The sequence below is a fragment of the Bidens hawaiensis genome, unplaced genomic scaffold (genome assembly GCF_021521415.1).
Source record: "Bidens hawaiensis isolate Kalapana, Puna unplaced genomic scaffold, B.hawaiensis_p1.1 tig00012096_1, whole genome shotgun sequence".
Classification (NCBI taxonomy): Eukaryota; Viridiplantae; Streptophyta; class Magnoliopsida; order Asterales; family Asteraceae; genus Bidens; species Bidens hawaiensis.
Window position 1 is genome coordinate 71645 of NW_027491972.1, and position 7643 is coordinate 79287.

A 7643-nucleotide genomic window follows, 5' to 3' on the forward strand; every position below is an offset into this window, starting at 1 on the left:
AGTTATAACAACCTCGCCGGTTGTCCTTCTCTAATTGGTTGTTCATCGCGTGCTTTCCAAGGAAAAATCTTCGCGTAAATCTTCTAGAAGAAAGTTAGTTACAGCTTATTCTCTGACGTCACCCTCTAGTCATCTTCGCGCACGAGGATAACACCTTGCGGATGACTTCTGAGGACGTCTTGGTCAATCCGCAAATAGTCTCTGGAGTTTATTCTTATATTTCCTCTGACTTTGAGTTATGCGGGTGATGAGAATGTTCCGCGGGTGACTTTTGAGGGAGTCCTTGTTGATCCGCGAATGATTTTTCATGGGTATTTAGGTCTTTTTACTACCCTACCTCTATAAGTCTCCTAGTCCATTGTTTCTTCCCCGTGAAATTTTATGCGAGTGAAATTTTGGACTTAAGAGCTTTTATGGGTTTTTGAATTTTGCGTGTTGTGGGGATATTTATGTTCTTGAAGATAAGCATGAAAAGAAGACGCCGTGACAGTTTGCAAGCGCTGTATGGTGATGTGACGTCTGTGCCGGTTGTCAACTGTACGTTACTGTAACCCTTTTTCGCTTTTTCGGTTTTCCCGTGTGACATGGCGTATTTTTATTGGGCCATCGTGTCTATATCCGCTGTCCCACTTCCCATCACATTAATTGCGATGGGTATAAATAAGGCTCTTGGGATTCATTCTAGTCTTTTATCGCCTCTATAGCTTCATCTTCTACTTAATTTCTTTCAAATCATATCCAACCTTTTCCATTTTTCAAGTTTCCTTGTTGCTTTCCATTACCATCTGAAATAATGGCTGGTGACAAGAAGGCCTCTTCTTCGCCGACTATAGAATCCATTGAAATAAGTTGGAAACAGTCGGAATTTGAAAAACTGATCACGAGGTATGGCATAGCGCCGGAGTGGGAACCAGAGTTCCCGGTTGCCGAATCCACCGCCGATAAACCTCCAACCGGCAAAATGGCTGTGTATGCCGAGTTCTTTTCGTCTGGGAATCTTCGGTTTCCGATAACCAAGTTCCTAGGAAACGTCTTCACAGGCCACGAGATACATCTTTCCCAGATTCATCCATTTGGCTTAATGCGAATTCGACACTTCAAATTCCTTTGCAGGGCAAACAACATTGTGCCCACGGTGGATCAGTTTGCAGTTTTTTACAAATTGCTTAATCGCGGTGGGTGGTTTAACTGTGCCGCCGTATCTAAGAGACTTATAGGTATTGAACCTCCTCGTAGTGCTTATGACTGGAGAACCAAGATCTTATAGGTATTGAACCTCTGTCGTTCACTAAACGAAAAACTTGCAGAGATGAATATCGTAACTTTTGAGGACCATGCATGGTTTGAAACGTTAATCTACGCCTGTGCAAGCTATTGTTGATGAAGACCCAGTGTGGGCTGGTATGAGCCGCTTGTGGTCATACCCTGATTTGGAACCGTTCTTTCAAAATGCGGATGAAAGTAGGTTTTCATATTTCCCGCATTTATTGTTGCATGCTTTTACTTAACTTCTTTGCACTTTCGTAGGTGATGGATCAATGCTTGATGCCTTGTCGGACAAGACAGTGGGATGCGTTTAGAGGCGCTTTCGCGACCCAAAATCCTTTCCCGTCCTTGACAGGACGCGAAATCACTTTCTTTTCTCCAAAACACTGTGCTCCGAACCTTGGTGTCGGAGACAATATTTCAGATAGGTGAGTTTCCTTTGAACCAGCGTCCTTTGAATACTTTGACTTCGGACAAGGTGATCATGGTACTGCCTTCGAGTAACGAATCATCACCCCGCGAGGAGCAAGATTTTTGATGATACGTCTGATACATCGGCCGTTATGCGTGCTCTAGCAGATCTTGAGCTGAAAAGGAAACAATGTTCTACAAAGTCCGGTGAGGCGGAAAGTAGCCAAGCCGGTGCTAAGGAAGAACACTTAAAGAAGAAATGGGCAACAAGACCCAAAAAGTTTAAGAAGGTCCGTTTAGAGGACATGGTGAAAAATGCTGCGATGCGGTCGCCAACCAGTAGTTATTGCTTGTGAGATTTCTGACTATTCTCTTTTGTGTTTCTCTTATCTTGATATATTATATTTCATCCGCAGAAGCCGCAGTTACACCTGATCAAGGTGTAACGATTCAAGACCCACCATCTCCTTCGCAGATGATTGTTATTCCTGATGACACGTCTGGTTCCACTACAACAAAAAGGGCTTTTTAGTACGCACAAAAGCGTCCCAAAGTTCTATTTTATAGGACCTTTCATTTAATAGGACCAACGAGAAAAGCATTTCATGTAAAGGGGTCGTAATAAGTCTCGGAACTCAAAAAGCGTCCTGATATCCCAAATAAGATTATGAAACCAATTTTATGGTTGCATAAAATATCCATTAACAACCCAAAAAGCGTCCAAATAAAAACATATTAGGACACTTTACAATGTTTTAACATGTGCTTGCCCACCTTTAATCTTTTCATACACTTTTCATACACATACAAGCGTCCTTAAAAATTAATTTATAAGACCCTTATGATGTAACATTATAGGTACTTTAGTACCAAGAAAAAAGTCCTGATATCCCAAATAAGATTATGAAACCAATTTTATGGTCTCATAATATATTCATTAACAACCCAAAAAGCGTCCCAATAAAAACATATTATGACACTTTTACAATGTTTTGATATGTGCTTACCTAATTGTAAACTTTTGACACACATACAAGTGTCCTTAAAAATTAATTTATAGGACCTTTATGATGGAACATTATAGTACCAAGAAAAGGGTCCTAATATCCAAAAAAAACATATTATGACACTTTTATGAAACTAAATTTTATGGTCGTATAGTATGTCTATGAACAACTTAAACATCCTAAAAAACATATTATGACACTTTTACAATGTTCTAACGTTTAATAGGATAAAAATTCGAAGTCCTAACAAATCATATTCTAAAACCCTTTTTAAACGTCCACACACACAATTTTACGATACGTTCATGGACATCTATATATTGAAAGAAATAAAACTTCATTATATTAAATAAGCTTGTTCATAACGAAAACACTAAACATAAATAAATTACAACATTATCCAACATAAACTCTTGTAACATTCAAAAAAATAATTAAAAACAATAAAAGAAACAAGCACCATAAAATCCTGAGTCATCATGCGTCCTCAATCCTCACGAACTACCTACAGATAAACCATCCATGTATAAGCATTAAGTTCCATGTTATTAAAATTATTCGTATCACAAGTTTAACAAATACAGACAGAGATGAATGGACAAGGCCATGCGATGGATGCACCAATACCATCTTGAATTGTGGAATATAACCCATATGGTCTCACCAACTTTTCATCTATTTTTATTGCTACTTGAACATTTACCTCACACCATTTTGTTCCAGTCTTTGTACCACCAACTAGCTCATTTGGGTAAAGGCTCTTCACCCATCCTCTTGCTACAGGCTCAGTAGGGTTTAGAATGTTTTTGAGGAAAACTTCATCTCCGAACTAGATTTTAGTTTTCAAAAAACAGTTATATATTAAACTCGAGTCATTATAGTGCAAAAATCATTTTACAAAAAAGAAGGTTTTACACTAGCAGATTAACATTTTATTGAAAAAATAATCTGAAAAAAAATATCAATAGACACTGTTGTTTTCTAGTGTAGCCCAATGTAACTGTTATTTAATCACCAACTTACAATCAATTTTTGGTTGAGTCTACAAACTAAAAATTTACCTCTACTTCGTAGCTTCTACATATCCTAAGTCTAACAAAGTATCCAAATTACATACTAATCCTCTTTTTGACCATGTACTTTGTGCAAAATATAGTGACAAAGTATCCAAATTACATACTAATCCTCTTTTTGACCATGTACTTTGTGCAAAATTTAGTGACGTGCCTATTGTTTATAACATATTTATGATGAAGTACAAAAGATAAATTACAAAATGTGGAACGCTAAAGATTTATATAGAAAAATACCCGTAAACGAGGAGGTCCACCGGTTACAATGGGGAAAGATGACGATGTAACAGGTGCAACACCAGAATCATCCTTCGACCCTTTCATCTCGGATACCTGGGCTTCTAACTGGATCACGGTACTAGTAAGTTCTTCACACTTAGACTTCAGTTGGATGTTTTCTCTACCACGGATCCAACTTGTTCAGATATCTCACTTAGCAATCTATTAGAATTTAAACACATATAATGTTTTAGGTGCTTTGAGCCTGGTGATGAATATGATAACTAATAAGATACATTATAACCAAATAAAGAAAAACTATTCATATTAAACGGCTTTAAAGTTTAAACTATCTTACTCTCGTTGAATCCATAAAACTGTCACCTTGATCATCCGTATCATCCTCCTAAGAATTGCCACCATAATCATCGATATCTTCCTCATTTGTACCCACTAAAAATCAAAAAATATTTTTATAGCAATCAAGATCTTGAAATACCTTTTCGTTATATAAGTGACCCAAAACATAACTGTAATATGCCTATACATGACTACAAATAACACTTCACCATGTTCAACTATACATGTTGAACATCGACAGCAAGGTCACATAAACTGAGCAAAAGCTTCTACCCTTACAAGCAATTGCAGATAAAAAGTAAATTTACATATCAAAAAAAATATTTCAAATGATACAATAATGGAAAATCGGTAGTTAAATACCTGAATTGTTGGACTTGAAATTCTATTCGGTTGTAAACATCATACAATGCGTCTGTTTCCACCTTGACTATGAATCTTATTACTAACGACCTAATAGGTATTGCTAAGCAGCAAAAACTTTTGTTGCAGTGAACTATAAACTCCAAAATTAAGAACAGTTTGTTTAGAGATGTGATGATATTAAGAGAAATATAAAAGTACCTTGTAATGTATTTAACAAGGCTTGGAAACGAAGTCTTTATTGAGTGCCTAACATAACATCTGCTAACACTATCTTCATCAAGAAACTCTAATTTTCTAATGGATGACACAGAAATCTCCGATTTCAAGAAAATATGTAAAACAACATAATGATCATCTCATGGTCATTTTTCAACTGGTAAAACAACAGAATTGTAGTGTGCAGTGTGCAAACTCGATTGTAGGGGGCTGAAGTCCAGGCCTAGAAGCCCAATTCTTATGGTCCCTATACGCTTTAAGACCCTAACAATATTAAATTAAAGATAAATCAAAAGAATAAAATGGCAATACTTCATTAGTATGAGAAATTCAAGTAGTCATAGTGTTTTAAAAGATGTGTTACCAAAAGGTGGACAAACAGAGTCTGCTCCTCCCAAGACACTAATTCTCAGTTACCACAACTAATCATAATTTCAAGCAAATTATAATAATGTGATATTTAAGATATTACTCACAAGTCACAAGTTTGATAAATTTGTCAAAAGTATAATGCTAAAAGGTATTGGCATGTTCAATCCCACTAGTATATGTTAGGTGTCAGATGATTAGTTTTGCTCGGTTCGAGTTTTTTAGCCAGTCTCGAGTGTTCGCAAGCGACTTGGCTAGTTTACACTCGTATTACTATTTAATGTAAGTTACTGGGTTTCTAACTATATGTTATTGATTGGATGATTGCATCAAAGTTTATAATGGTCCGTGGTGGAGTCATGTTTCTAGCTTTACTATGAATTATCTTTGTCTCAAAAGATGTTGATTGTCATAATTAGTTTATTATTTTGCAGCATGTGGCTGACATTTTCTTAGATATTAAAGAAGAATTTATCACAGGAACAATCATTATTATCAGTATGCATCATGTTAGTTTCTGTATCTTTGATTTTTTGTCTTATATTCTATTTTATTTTATTTTATTTGCATATAAAATCTTTTTGGCATTGAATCAAGAACATTTAATTTTATAAATAAAAGAACTTTCATATGTTTATAGAATAAATATCAATGTTTGTTTATATGGTTGATGATGGCAGGAAATATATTATGAGAAGCTTCAGAGATAAGTAAACATATGGGAATTTGGAATGTTATTTATTACACATTTTTTGTTGATATTTAGAATACGTTTCAGATTAAGCTTATTGTTGAAGTTATAGTATTAAATATTCTGAATTCACAATTTTATTAAAATTTTAATTTACAGTATATATTGTAAATCATGTGATTTATATAGTAAAATCATATACCATTAAAAATAATACATATATTCAATACGAAATAGTTTTTATTGGCAAAAAATTTGTGTTGTGACAAAAAAAATGCCACTAAAACTAATTTGAATATGTAATTATGAAGGGTAATTAAGTTAATTGTGTGCCACTAAATGGAATTTTATTTGTAGTGATATAAAAATGATGCTTAATGAATTAAATATAAAGCATCCTATTACAGTATATTATAATAATACCACAATGATTAAATGTCTAATAAAGTTTAAAGTTATTAAACTCAAGTGTCAAGTGTCACAATAAGCTATGCTACAATGAAATTCTAGCGAATAAGTGTACTATAAAACTGATGTTTTACAACTCATATATCAAGTGTCCTATTACGGTGTATTACAATAACACCAAAATGGTTAAACGTCTTGTAAGGTTAAAATTATAAGACCCAAGTGTCAAGTGTCATATTAAGTTATGTTATAATAAAACTCTAGCGAATAAGCGTCCAATAAAACATATGTTTTATGACTACAATATCAAGTGTCCTATTACGGTGTATTATAATAACACCACAATGATTAAGGGTCCTATAAAGGTTAAAGTTATAAGACTCAAGTGTCAAGTGTCCTATTGGGTTATGTTATAATAAAACTCTAGTGAATAATCGTCCTATAACCCAGATGTTTTATGACTAAAATATCAATGTACTATTACGGTGTATTATAATAACACCACAATGATTATGCGTCTTATAAAGGTTAAAGTTATAAGACCATAGTGTAAAATGTCCTATTAAGTTATGTTCTTATATGATTTCGACTAGAAAGGGTCCTATAACACCGAACATTTATGACTTAACTACAAAGTGTCTTACTAACTTATGTTATAATAAGACCTCCAGTGATAAAGTGTCCTATTACATTACCACATAATGGGACACCAACAACTACATGTCTTATAGATTACGATTTACATTTTAAGTGTCTTATTAAGTTATATGATAATACGACCCAAAGAATCAACCATCCTATTAAATAACTTTTTAGGACACTGGTTCTGTAGCATATATTGTAAAAGGACCCCAAATGCTCATTTGTCCTATTAAATAGATTTTAGGACCCTATTTTACAAGCGACCCACACAAAAGGTCCTAAACAGCCCTTTTTGTTATAGTGTTCCAAAGGGAAAGAACCAGCTCAAGATGTTGAGAGATCGAAGACGCAACAGTCCCTGCATGCGTCCCCATTGTCCATGCCGCATTCACCGCCACATTACTCTCAGTCTTCAACTCTGCGTCAGGTAGGTGGTGGAGGGACTTCTCAGTCATATGAGTCTAGACGGTTCTCTCGCCCTTCCGACATCAATAACATTGGGATGGCGAATCCCGGGGAAGACAACCACCTGCACATACCTCATTGAACCTTGGTCCAAGGGTCATGATTCACGGACGCGGAAACTTGTGCTGAATATCTCAGCCACGGAATTCC

General features: G+C 35.1%; 1 long non-coding RNA gene across 1 annotated transcript; it reads right to left on the minus strand.

Annotated features, from left to right (window-relative positions):
• Window positions 1-2903: 2903 nt before the first annotated feature.
• Window positions 2904-4387, minus strand: LOC143539932 (uncharacterized). Its single transcript, XR_013136512.1, has 3 exons — window positions 4335-4387; window positions 3995-4198; window positions 2904-3513 (listed from the first exon to the last, which is right to left on the minus strand). It is a non-coding gene; the product is annotated as an uncharacterized LOC143539932 (long non-coding RNA).
• Between the last annotated feature and the right edge of the window lie 3256 nt (window positions 4388-7643).